Consider the following 13742-nt stretch of genomic DNA (forward strand, 5'->3'; position numbering starts at 1 on the left):
TGTAAATCCTCCACATCTGTCTCTCTAATTAGGTCAACATTTTAAAACTTCCCACCTATGAGTTTATGGAAATGGACAGATAGCCAGGGTTTGGAAAGCTTCAGATGTAAAACTTCTTTCACTCCTTTTTCAAATAATTTATATTCTAGGTCTTCTGCACTACAGGCGTGCTGCTGATGTGAGGGACCCCAGGGAGCTCTGCAGTCCTTGGCTTGCTTTGTTTTGATGCTGTGGGGGAAGAACCTTCAGCTTTGGTTTAGGCTTTGGTGTGCATTGTCCTGTTCCATAACCAGAAGCAGAGAGATACTGGCATTTTGGCACTTTCACCCTTTTTGTTTTCTTTACTGGTAAAGTTTGAAATGTATTTAATTCATCACCTAAAAAAAAAAAGAAAAGGAAAAAAATCATTGCTTTCTCTTTTTTAACATGTTATCTGGTAGCAAATATTTGTTCTCTGCAATCATTGCCAGTCCTATGGTGATCAGCTTAATGTAAAATCCAAGACAGAAAAGAATGTGTGTTTATGAGGCAGCTGATTAGGGATTTTGAATTTTCCCTTTTCAGCTTACAGAAAATCGTGTAACCTGTGTGGGCCATCCTTTTAGGTCAATCTCATGCAGACTATTTTCTCTTTTTCTATATCAATCCTAAATTAATACAGTAGGTGCTCTGCAGCCAGCATGGTTTTGCATTGATCTTGGCCAGCTTGTTTACAGTGTTTTGGCAAGTTGCTGATGTACTTCTCCCTGGGGATAGAGCAGGGGTTAATTGCTGTTAAACTCTCAGTGCCAAGTAATGGTTCAGACTCTGTGCTACATTAAAGATGACACTAATAAGGAAAGAGTGCACTGGATTGCTCTGTGTTGAAAATTGGACTTGTGGTGACAGAAACTTGGAGCAGAGCTGATGTAATAGGGAGGCCATAATGTAATTATAACTGCTGAACATGTGTCATACCAAGTTAAATGATACATTAATGAATCAAAACAGGTGATGGAGTGTTGCTCTTTCAGCAGATAGAGGTGTTTTCAAGGTCAAATTGTCATTAATCTAATAATCTGTAAACTGTATATCCTTCAAATTATAAACAAAATCATCTTTAATGGGTTTTTTAGTGTATTTCTTGTCCTGTACCAAAGGGGTGGCAAAAGCAGGAGATGCTGTTCTCGGTGTAATTTTGTTTATCACTCTGTTATTATATTTCTGTTATAGCTAATATGAGATCTGTGTACCTAACATTTCTCAGTCAGGTGTGAGCTTTGGATCCCTGTGCTGCACCCACGCCAAGAAGTGTGTAGAGACATGAGTACAGCATGGAGACAAAGTAATAAGCTTTGCTGGGAGACTGAATACAGTGAGTAAGTGGCTTCAAGTCAGCCTGGGCCATGCACAAAACCAGCTCACAGCTGCTCAGAGCAGAAGTAAGTGTGTGGTGGCACCGTGAGATTTGGTTTTTGTAAATTCTCTCTGCCTATTATGATCCTGCAGCAAATGAAAACCATCTCTCACCTCAGCTGGCTCCTGGTTTAAGTCCTCCTGTTCATGGATGAATTTCCTGCTTTTTGATTCTGGTAGGACCACTGTGTTCAGAAGGTAAATAAAGGCTTCTGTTCCAGATCATGTGGTAATCCAGAACAGAGCCATACAAATGGTACTTGGCTGCTTGAACATGACAGTGCTATCTCCACAGCAAGTCCTGAGTGCTTAAAGAAACCTATCACCAATTTTTTTTTTTTTGTAGTTTTATTAATGAAACCCACAGCATTTTTACAAGTAGCTTTGATTGAGAAGTTAAAATGAGATCCCCCATGGAACATGGAATATACCCATTTTGAGCAAAGAAATCCTTTTTTGAATTTTTCAATCCTGTGATTTCTGCCATGGCTAAAAAAATCTGTTTATTTCACATTAGTCTTGCTTCTCATAAGCTTCTCATTTATCCTCATGCTGTTAAAAAATAAAGCAAAGATTTCTTCAAGAGTGTTTAGATGAGTCTATTTCTGAGTTTCTATTAAAAAATGGGATTTTAATGCCTAAATCAAATTGGGTCTTTTGACAATGTCATAATATGTCATACTTTGACTTTTTTTTAATTCTTAATTCTTTTTTTCTTAATATGGCCAATAAATATTTTAAAAAATGGAACTTTGCAACAGATTCCTTGCTAAATGGTTCTTCTGCGTTGTTTTTATCTTTTATTTTTCCATAGAAGATTTTGGGGTTGAACTCTTTCTTTAAGAAGATCTTGGATTTTACCTCATTTTCCTTCTGTCCTATTACTTCAGGGGGGCAGGTTTTCCTTTTGGGAAAGTCAAATGCGAGTAGAACTGCAGGCCCTCAGGAGACCTGCTGGGAGCCAGGTCCATGCCAGCTCTGCTTTGTGGTAGAGGATCTCCAGGAAGATGAGCCCGTCCCAGGCACAGCATTGTGAGAAACACCTGAGGTAGGAGGAACTGTTCACATTCTCTTTCTAAACCTTCCCTGTTCACCACCCTTTTGTTCTTCTTCCCTTCCTCTCCCCGTGTTTTGGTGTGATAAGCTGTGCAGCTCAGCAGCTTCTTTTTGTTGTCACTCTGCATGGATGAACAGAAGGGAAGTAGCACCTGTGTTCAGCAGATTAACTCTGATTTGTTAAGTTGCTTCCAGGTGCATTTCACGGAATCACAGAATTATGGAATGGTTGGGTTGGAAGAGACCTTAAAGATCACCCAGTTCCAACCCCCCTTCCACCAGCTCGGGTGGTTCAGAGTTCCATCCAACCTGGCCTTGAGCACTTCCAGGGATGGGGCATCCACAACTCCAGGCAACTTTTTCCAGCCTCACAACCCTCACAGTAAAGGATTTTTCCCTAGTATCTGATCTAAACCTGCCTTCTTTCATTTTGAAGCCATTCCCCTGAGTCCCATTACTTCATGCCCTTGTAAATAGTCTCTCTCCTTCTGTCTTGGAGGCAAGGCAATTTGCAAGACAATTTAATTTTTTTTTTTCCTTTCCACAAAGCTCATATTTGTCCTGAGTCATTCACATCTGGGTATTACTGGAGTAAAATACTTCCCTTTCAGAACCATGGAATGTATCAGGGAAGTCCAACTTTCCTGAAAGGAGATGTTCAGAGAGGAGACATCACCACTGGGATCAAGCACACAAAGTAGCATTTGTGTCATTCAGCATCCTTGGCTCTTGAAATGTCTGGTAGGGAGAGAGAGAAAAATAAATATTGCTTCTATGCTATATACTATAAGCCATTTGCCATCACTATCAGGTCAGAATTTTTTTCAGGTGAAATCCCTGATCTACTTTTTTTTTTTTTTTACCCTGAAGATTTTATTTAAAGCCATGTCCATCTTAGTGAAAAGTGAACGTTGTTTATTGTGCTGGGAGCTGCATTAAATATCTGTAGTGTAAGGTCTCCCTGCACTACATCTGCTCAAGTCATCCTCACGTGGAGGCTTGACACTCCTACACTTTCTGGTTTGGCTGGTCAGTTAACCAGATCTAAGAGCCATGGATATTTATTATGGTTGCCAATCTAAGGCTGAATTTCACCTTTGAGAGTCATAGGAAGTTTCATTGCCCGTTTTATTTATCGCAGTGTAATATTGGAAGAGAATGGCTCAGCACTGTAATGCTCAAGATGACATTCTCAAGGAAAATTTGCTACCTTACTAGGGATAAATTATCTAGAACATTTCATTAAGAAGGCTTTTTGCAATACTGAGAAGTTGTACGTGTTCAGGGCGAGTCATTGTCTCTCCAAGGTGTAAACTCCCACTTTCTTAATGGGGGAATATAAAATAATCCTTTAGCATGGAGCAGGTCTGGTCAAAAATTTTAAGCTGTCAACATTGAAATGTTCTGTGGGAATGTAGAAAATCTGCAGAGACATTGTGGGGAAAAAAAAAAGCATTTTAGTTTCAGAATGGACCATTGAAACTTTTGGACTTGAAGCAATGTCTTGTGTCAAGATGTATTAGACTTTAGATTGTTAACCATCATCTATGATTTAAAAAGTCAAGATTAGACTAAAGGATTTTAGTTTTATAGAAGCAGAACATAACTCTAACACAAAATTAATTTCCCTCATAAATTTTTACTTAAGTGGATTAAAATAAATGAGACCTCTTGTTCTGACTGCATAGAAGACTTTATATGAAGAGGAATGTGAACCAGATTTGGAACATACAGGGTCTCTCTCATCCAGCAGATCTTGAAACTTTGCCTTCAGAAATCTCTCGTTTTTGGTGCTTCCTGAAACAAAAGTTCCTTGACACCCTTGCAAAAAGTGGTTGTATGAGAATCATCAGTATCTGGCTCACCAGTTGTTACTGTTTCAGAATCAAAACAGATCTAAAAACCTGTGATATTTGCTCCAAAATGGAAATTCCAAGCTTCAAACCAAACTGTAAAGACTCTCCCCATTCTGCTTTTCTCCAAATTTCTTTTCTCGTATTCAGCCACCTGCCCAAGGAATATCCCACCCTTTGGTATGTATCATGGTAAAATTTATTTCTGTGTCTTTGCCATCATGAAGAATTGCAAGTGTCCATGGGGGTGCTCCCACGGTGCCAACATTGCTATGTTACTTGTATGACATCATAGAAATAAGAATTATGTGTAGAATTAAAATTAAAAGTGCAGCAGGGCTTCTTTCAGTGACAGCAGTGGCAGGTTTTCTGTACAGCACTTATATAATAGCAGGGTTTCTTGCACTGTGCCCATCTTTTCCCATATAGATCCTACACTGGTTGTTAAACATAGCCTCACATGTCACAGGCCTGCTGTACTGTGAATTTCCCTTATCTACCAGTGACCCTTAATCAATCCCTGTAAAATCAATCTAGTGCCTAAAAATAAAAAAAAAAAAAAGTACCAGGAAAAATTTGCATGTCTTCTCCTCTTTTACCATTTTTTACCCCATATTTCGATGTTGAGTTATAATTTTGATGGAAGGATTCCTTCAACTATGTTGAACTGTGTAATGTAATTCACAAGAAATTGCAATTGAGTTATCACCTGTTACTGATGACCAAAAAAAAAGAAAAAAAATTGCTCAGATCAGCTATTTGAGGTTAATGTGCCTGAAACACTATTCAAATTTCTCTGGCTGGGTTGTAGAGTGATTAGGTTCTCATGATTTGGTCACACAGATTTTTAAATTCCTCTCCCCAATAATCTATTTACTATGGTCTGAATCCTGCACATTTTGCTCTGGGGCACTGAGGCAGAAAAATATACTTTAACATATCTGAGGATAGAAGAAAATTAAGTCTTTGGGGCCATGTGAAGGTGGGCTTGGGTAATATGTCCACATGGACCACGATAATCTACTCCCTGGGGGAGGAACTCAGTTCTTAGTATTTTAATATTGCCTTTTTTCTTGCAATGGCCCTTCCTACCAAGTGTCAGGTCTTGAAGGCACATGTGTCTTCTTTAAGGAAAAGTGCATTTCAGAGGCACTGGCACATTCCCAGAGCCAAGGCTGTTTGTTCTTCCAGTTCCATACATCTTTTCACAGCAAGCACAAATTCTTTGTGGTAGAGATGCTTGAGCTGGGTTAACAACATTTTCTGGCACCATGGTCCCTGTATGATAGAGTCAGAATCTGGTATTTCACTTTGCTTATCTCTGTGCAAACATAAAAACAATTCCTGCCCTAGGGATTTTACAGTAAAAGCATTAAAAATTAAAAAAAAAAAAAACCAAAAAAAACCCACCAAAAACCAACAACAACAAATATATCTATATTTATGTATATATATAATGGTTGAATTCAGGAACAGGAGACAGACATGCTAGCAGCTCCAGGACAGCTGGGACCTAGCACTTATCAGGCTCCATGGGCATCACACAAGTGAATTTTAAGACCAGGAAGATGAATGAGGAGGTGGCTTTACAGATGATAATAAGGCAATCCTTTGAGGCCCATCTTCATCCTTTCCACGTTTTGAAATGCACATCTTCCTCCTTTCTTGTGTACCCTTTATAGCCTGAGCAGAGAAGAAAGAGGGAGAGGTGCAGCTTGCAGTCCATGAGAAGATGGAGACTTGTCTCAGCTATTGATTAGAGGTCAGTGTTACATTTCACTGAGCTTGTGTTTGCATATGAGATTACCCAGAGATGAAAAGTGGGCAGAAGAAAAAGGCCCCCAGTACGACACTGGGAGAGGATGAGGAGGGTTTAGCAAGGAGTACACTGCAGGAATGATTAGACAGCTCTAGGAAGAGAAGTGCAAAAGAAGAGGGGCACTGAGGCCAAGAGAGAATAGTTTCAAAAGCAGTGTGGCACACTGCCTCAAAGGCAGGTAAGAGGGCAGTGAGGATGAGAAGGAGGCATTGTCCCAGCTGTCCTCGATGTGAGAGAGAAGTCATCTGAAATGGTGATGAATAATTTCATTGCTCTGCCAAAAGCACGGTGGTATTTTTGATGGGATTGTAAAAAAGTATAATCATCAAGTTCACAGATAAAAGGAGACTGCAGGCAGAAACCACAGCCTTAACCCTGCCAATGGTGCAACAGTGAGAATGGAATGAGTGGGAAAAAAAATGGTTTATGTTGATTTATGAGCTAGATGAAATTTTCTTTCACCCATTAGAGTCTATTTATTGTATTTCCTTGCATTTTCCCTGAGTTCAAAGTACATTTCCTTTATATTTCTTAATGTGGGTTTGTGTCTTTTTTTTTTCTTTCTTTACCTTGACACTTTAGAAAATGCAAATAAACTACAAGCTACTGCAGCATGTAAATGAGACACATGTTTACCTGAACCTTAATTTGATAGAAAGGTTTTTTTAGTTGTTTGAAGAACCAATGCCACAATTACTCTTGCAGATTAGCTATTGAATTTCCACTCTGATGCAATTCTGTCTGGTCTCTTCTATACTTCCTCCAAGTCTTATTAAAAAATTGTCTTATCAGCCTTTCTGTAGATTTTCCTGAAACTACCATTGTTCAAAGTATATTCATTCCAATTCCTCTTCCTTTGTTTAGTATTATTTTCCACTGTTCTGTTGTTTTTTTTTTTTTTGCATATGAGAAGAGTATGGACATATACATTTTCCTTACAGGACATACATGAGCATTGGGATATTTTAACTGGATTTTTACTGTGGTGTCTTGAGTTGCATGTCTTTTTCAAGTGTCTTTATTTTAAAATTTGCCTGTACCATATGCTTTTGATTTGGGAATGTAGACCTAAATATTCTAAAGAGGTCTAAAGTGTTTCATTGCTGCAGGTTTTCATTCAAACCCCGGGGACTGCACAACACAGGAAATTAAGCCCTGGGTTTATTTATGTATTTCACTTTTTCTAGAGATTCCTCTTGGCTTCAGGTGCAGTCGTTAAGGGATCCAGTGTCCCACAAACCTGTGTACTGCTGCTTAAGGATGGAAACAAACCAGCCCTCCCTAACCTCACTGTGGCATGTGGTAAATCTCTGACCCCCCCAATCCATCAGCATTCCCCTTAGAATCCTCAGCTGCAGCTCCTTAGCATTGTCCAGGCTGCAAACTGCACCTTAAAGTGTCTTACACCTGCAATATTTCGAGTTTATATATTTAAAACTGGACAAGTATCTGATTCCAGGGAGAAAACGTGAAGAACATTCCCCTCCTGAGTGCCTACAGTTTCACTGCAGCAGGGACCTGGCTAATAAAGTTTTTTATATTAAGGGAGTTATAATTTGCTAGCAGGATCTCGACAGTTGTCTCTAGAATAAGACAATATGACTTTCCCCTCCCTACCGGGCCTAATTCCCTGGTAACCTTATTGAAAATGTGCATGGGCTACAAAACTAAAGATTAACTGTCCAGGGACCTGCTTCCTGGAGCTTATTTGAAGATTAAATCAAATGGCAGGCAATATATATTTGGTAATTCAGCTTTGTTTCAGACTTTTCCAATCTAGTGGCAAGTATAATAGAAGAATCTGACACTCAAAAGCACTAAATGGGTTTTTCTTTTTTTTTCCCCCCGTTTTTTTTTTTTTTTTTATTTGAAAATGCCTGGTATTTCTATCCCTAGAAAAAATTAGAATTAATTATTTATTTCCCAGTGTCTGAAGATTCTGCTCTTTTATTTTTGAAAATGAAGCAAAGAAATTTTAATTACAGATGATGCGAATAATTTTTCTCTTTTTGTGACATACTGCTCTTTCTTCTTATTCTACGTAACAAATAGCAGCAGAAGAGTTTTAAGAGAAGCAATAAAATAGCCACTGTAGCATTACAGCATTCATTTAAGCAGAAAAGGAAACACACATATTGTTTTTTAATTCAGTGTTTAGACAATGTATTAGTTAAACAAATTTCTGTTCAGCAAATTGGATTGAGATGGATGGATATGTTATGCTGTTTTAAAAAACTGTATTTAGAAGGCACATTCAAAGACACTGAAGTGTGATTTGTCCTAGTAGCAGACATCTGAAGAACAAGTGACATTCTTACACAAAATCTATATTGGTGATGTATTTAATTACAGAGTTGATTGAAATTGACAGCTCCAGTGACCTATGAGTGCACTGTTACTGACTGATGGATGCTTCAAATCTGGTTACTTTTAAACCAATTCACATACTGTTCAATAATACCCTGTCAAACTGCAAACTGCAGTTTTGCATGTATATGGACTAGGCAGAGAACATTTTAATTAACAGAAGGTAGACATGAATGATGCTTAAAAATTGATGTAATTTTAAAAAATATGATCATCATGATTTGAATAGGAGATAAAGAACTCTCAGTGTTATTCAGAGTGGCTGCATTCCTTAAGAAACACATCTTTTACTTTCATACTCACTCGTGTCAGCCCCAAGCCTCTCAGCACAGATTAGCTCTCCAGGCTCTCCTGCACACATGCAGGCAGTTCTTCATCAGGGGAGAGAGAGCCATCGGGAAAACGGTGCCTCACCTTTCTGCTGGAAGGAGACTCTGCTGAAAGGAGACTCTGGAACTTCTGTAGTCAACTTCAGTGCAGAGACCAAGTCCTGTAGCACCAAGAGATGGCTCCAGTGGCCACTTGGCTCAGCCTTCCTGCAGCATCAGCCACAGGCTCAACCACAGCATCTTCTTTGCCCCTCTCCCTCCTTTGCTTCCACTTCTCTGCAGTTCTGGGGGGGTGGGCCATGCTTTCCTCAAGCTGTTGAATAATGTTTTGAGTTTCAGCAATCAGTTATTTCTTAGCCATTTATAGAAACAGAGCATGTCTTCTGGAAGAGTAACCAACAAGGTGTGAAGTTCTGGCTGAAGAGTTCACGTTCTGATCTGAAGAAAATGGCATAAAGGATGAGACGGAAAAGACCTCTGGGATCACCTCTGGCCCAACACTGCCATATCAACCAGACCACATCCTGGAGCCTTAATTTTGCTTCTGTTTTAAATCATGTACACCTGAGATGTTAAAAAAAAAAAAATCAATAGTCTCCTACCCCCATTTAGTTAATTTGTACCTCTATCATAGAATCCTATCCTGGCAGTAATGGTAGCCATAAAAAAAATAAACTTTCCATCTGCCAAATTACACCGTGGTAGCTACGTACATGGTTGAAAACAGAAACAAAATCAAGGCTCCAGGTTGTGGTCTGGTTGATATGGCAGTGCTGGGTCATGGGCTGGCTCTGGGGTGATCCCAGAGGCCTTTTCCAGCCCCACTGATGCTGTGGGAAATCTGTCAGCTCACCTATATGCTGGCATCACTTCTCCGTGGAGCAAATCGAGGAGTACCTGAAGAATTGTACTTCCACTGATCACAGATGCATTTTCTCAAAGAGCAGTAAAGGTTAGAAAGCCCATGTGAAACAAATATGATCTGGGTGCAAAGCATCAGGCTGAGAAAAGAATTTTCAGTGGAGATTAAGCTCCTTAAAAAAATCCATAGGCTTTCTGTCTTTGAGGGTGCTTTCTTAGTGTAGCTAAAGTTATTAACTTTGTACATAAGTGATGAAAAAAATCAGAATTCCCATAGCCAAAATCTACATTTAAAGGAAGAGTGAAATGCTTCCAATATTAATATATATATATATATATATATATATATATATATATATATATATCCAGTCTACTGGAATTCTTTGTACAACTTTTGCATGTAGTACCTTTTTCTTAGTGTAGTAACATTTACAAGAAGTTTAAAATATTCTTTGTCTTTTTTTCACTTTTTCATCTGTTTCCAACACAGTTTTGCATTTTAATCACATAAATAAACCCTGCAAACATCTGGAAAACACTCTGGACCCTGGAAAACATCTTTGCACTCTCTGAGATGGGGTAAGTAACAGAATATAGAAATATTAAAATCCTTACAGTTATCCAGAATTTTACCAGGGCAAGCAAACTTACTTTGTTGTCAACAAGGATTGTGAAAATATCCTTTGAGTGGAAAAAAAAAAAAAAAAAAGAAAAAAAAAAAAAAAATAGTATTGAGCATTAGAATGAGTTCAGGAGGTGACAGTGCTGCAGTACTTTCACATCTTGTCTCAGTTATAGCTGATATGTAATTCATGATAGAATGGAGCTTGCTATAGATTAACCAAAGGATTTATCCTGTTTCTCTGTGGCCTGCACTGAGCTCTAAATTGTCACTGGGGATAATTTAAATTGGGAGTTAATCTTTACATGCCTTGGTTCATGGTTCATGCACACCTAAAAGCTGTAGGATAACTGGAATCTAAGCATGTTTTCTCTGTTTCTTCATCGTGTTAAGTGCTGGTATCCCAGACTAATTCTGGCTTGACCTCATTGGTTCAGTTTTAAGCAGCTCCCCTTGCAATGAAGGCTACAAAATGTTTCTATTTTTGTCCATGCATGAGTGGCCTCAGTGGAACATCTTAGATGGAACATCTATGCCTTTAATTGCTTGGCAATTGCTTTGTAGTGTAAGACACCTGTCCTGCTGTTTGCAACTTTTTCAGACTCCAGAAATGTTTGGCTGAAATTTTCTGGGTCGAATATCTGCCTCGGGCCGAATGGGATAAAAGAGTTCAACTGTTTCTAAGAACAAGATTAAGAAAATAAGCCTTGTTTTCTCATGTTTAAAACCCCTGTTTGAGCGGGTTTGAGATAAAACCTTGCTAATGTCTGTGTTTTAATGGCAGCAGGAGCTGGGCAGTGAGATCTCTGAGTCGACAAGGAAAGTTAGAAATTCAAAGCACAGATATTGCTCCACGCCTTGCTTCTTTCAGTCTGAATTCAGTCTCTCAAGCACTCAGACCTCCTGTCCTTCCTCAGTGTTCCCACATTTAGGTATTTCAAACTCCTAGGAAAAGCTTTGCCTGAACTAATTTTTGCATTTATCTTTTCTCACCAATCTAGCAAAGATGAGTTAAGGCAATTCTAGCTGCAATAGTCAAATATTAAGCCAACTCTCGATTTTTTTTTTTTTTCTCATCAGCTTGTTCACTTTGCTGTAAGTGCAGCATTAGAATAATCTCTCCACATCAGGAAAAGAAATATAATGACGTTAGTATTACACAAAATTTGAACTGAATAGCAGACTCAATGCAATTTTAGTAGTTTTTCTCTTCATTCTCAACTTTTCTATTTTCCTCTCCAGCATTTCTGGATAGACATTCCAAGACTATCAATATGAATAGGATGTAACAACAGCCATCTGCAGGTCAGATAAACCCATCCATCAGCACATCAGCAAGTGGACCTAAAATATTTATAGAATTTTTATTCATGAGAGAAAGAAAACGTTAATTGGTGATTAACATAAGAAGGTAATAATGAACTCAAATCTGTGTAGTGCAGTTTTGTTATTACTCATTTTCTGCAGGCAAGATAAGAAAACAAAATGAAGAAATTAGTTTTCATTTGCCAGAAGAGCTATTTTGTGTAGATTACTGATGAAATGTATTTTGAAATCTGATGCATCTGTACATATCAAGATTCATTTCTCTGATCTAGTGAAATATCACAGATACTTCCCAAAAAGGGAGCTTTATAACAAACAGTAAAATCTCTATCAATCACTGTGTATTCATAATAACTCATAGCCCTGATACTTAATTACAGCTAAATATAATTTCTGACTTGAAACATTTTCAGCATTGCACTCAGCATATTCCTAACTTAAAATGAAGTTTTTTTTGTATTAAAAGTTCAAATACTTTAATGGATTTGAGTCTGTCATGAAGTTGTCTATATAGTCAGCAATTACTGTATGTAAAAGTGTGAAAATAAGTTCAATTTCTGCAAAACAAGCAGCTCTTCTGGGAAATAAAAAAAAAAGGTAGTGTTCCTTTAAGTAGTCTTCTTCAGAGAAAGAAAAGCTGAAGTGCCATAAAAAATTATATCCATTGCTTGTCCTCTCCTAGTTTAATTTCATTTTAACTTAAATAAACATTTCTTTACATTTAGTAACGTTGGAAAAGGCTGTTCTTACTCATTTTGTATGATTAAAACTACATTAGCAATATAGATGTATTAATTTACAGATACAGCTACTAATTGCTTAAATATTGAGTTCAAAACTAGACACCAGTACTGGGAAGGGATAATTGGTTCTTGCCGTAGAAAAAAAACTATAATAAAGAACTTGAAAGTGCTGTCACATTTCACATAACAAGCAAAATCTCAGAATATTTGAAAAATATTCTGAAAGAAAATGTCTTGGGGCTTTCTTAATGAGAATGAATGTGGTTTGAAAAGATCAAATAATATTCACATATGTCAAATACAGGTTCTAATAACAGTTAGAGATAATGAATAAAATTAAAGTAGGTCATTTTTAGTCACTTAGGATCCAATAGGAGGCATACCTCTTCCTAACTGCTTGTTAAAATATAATTAGAAGCATTTGCTCTATTTACAAAAAAAAACTTTATATCAAAGATTTAAAAAATTAAAATGGGATATTTTACCATTCTTTAATTTTCTGTTTTTGTTTTATTAGCATTTGAGTAGTAAATGGCATATAAATATGTTAATATTGTAATAACTGGCATAATGCATTCATAACCATAAGTAATATGGCAGCTATAAATATTCTGATAGGAGAGATGGGGTTTTTCCTCTCCTCCTGAATATGATGGCTGTAGCAACCCACAATTATCTGCAAATATCTGGAACTGAACGCACAGAATTGTGGAAAGAAATAAAAGTCCAAATTACAGCATTGTTTGGACACCAAATATTGAATTTTGTATTGAAAACATATGGAAATTCTTAAGAGGAAAAAAATAGTCGGGGTGAGGAGTCTGATATTGTCTCCTTTGAGACTCATTTGTCTCAGTTCTGGTGGATTCAACACATGGTGAGCACGTGTCAGCACTGGTCGTGCACTGGTCATTTGTCCATAGTAGCGATGGGGGGCAGCCCAAAGGCTTTTCAGAATGCTTGTTTTAGATGTCAGACTGGATCCAGCTGGCTCAAAGTGGATCCAACCAATTCACCCTAGATCACAGCAGATCCAACTTCATGCTCTGTGATCAAAGATGTCTCAGCTCTTCCAAAAATAACCATTCTCTGCGGGTTAGGCTTCTACTGAGGGAGTTATGTACAAAACAGACTCTAGGTTGATTAGGTTTTTCCATCTTATTTTCTAGAGACAAACTGATGAGGAGATGTTTATACCAATGCACAGATCCTTGCACTTTGCACTAACCACCTCTGGTCTGTATAGCAGAGCACTAATTTCAAAATCAGCACTTTTATTTATTTACTCTCTCACCAGCAGCATGAGCTGCTCTTAAAGTCAAGTCCTCTTAATGGCACAGAACCTTCTACACTCTTCTTTTGCTAATGTAT

At 37.8% G+C, this 13742-nt stretch overlaps 1 long non-coding RNA gene across 1 annotated transcript; it reads right to left on the minus strand.

The window, feature by feature from the left end:
* Positions 1-2957: 2957 nt before the first annotated feature.
* Positions 2958-4514, minus strand: LOC128808215 (uncharacterized). Its single transcript, XR_008437405.1, has 3 exons — positions 4317-4514; positions 4184-4248; positions 2958-3189 (listed from the first exon to the last, which is right to left on the minus strand). It is a non-coding gene; the product is annotated as an uncharacterized LOC128808215 (long non-coding RNA).
* Positions 4515-13742: the final 9228 nt, after the last annotated feature.

This window comes from Vidua macroura, chromosome 5, assembly GCF_024509145.1.
Source record: "Vidua macroura isolate BioBank_ID:100142 chromosome 5, ASM2450914v1, whole genome shotgun sequence".
In the NCBI taxonomy this organism is placed as follows: Eukaryota; Metazoa; Chordata; class Aves; order Passeriformes; family Viduidae; genus Vidua; species Vidua macroura.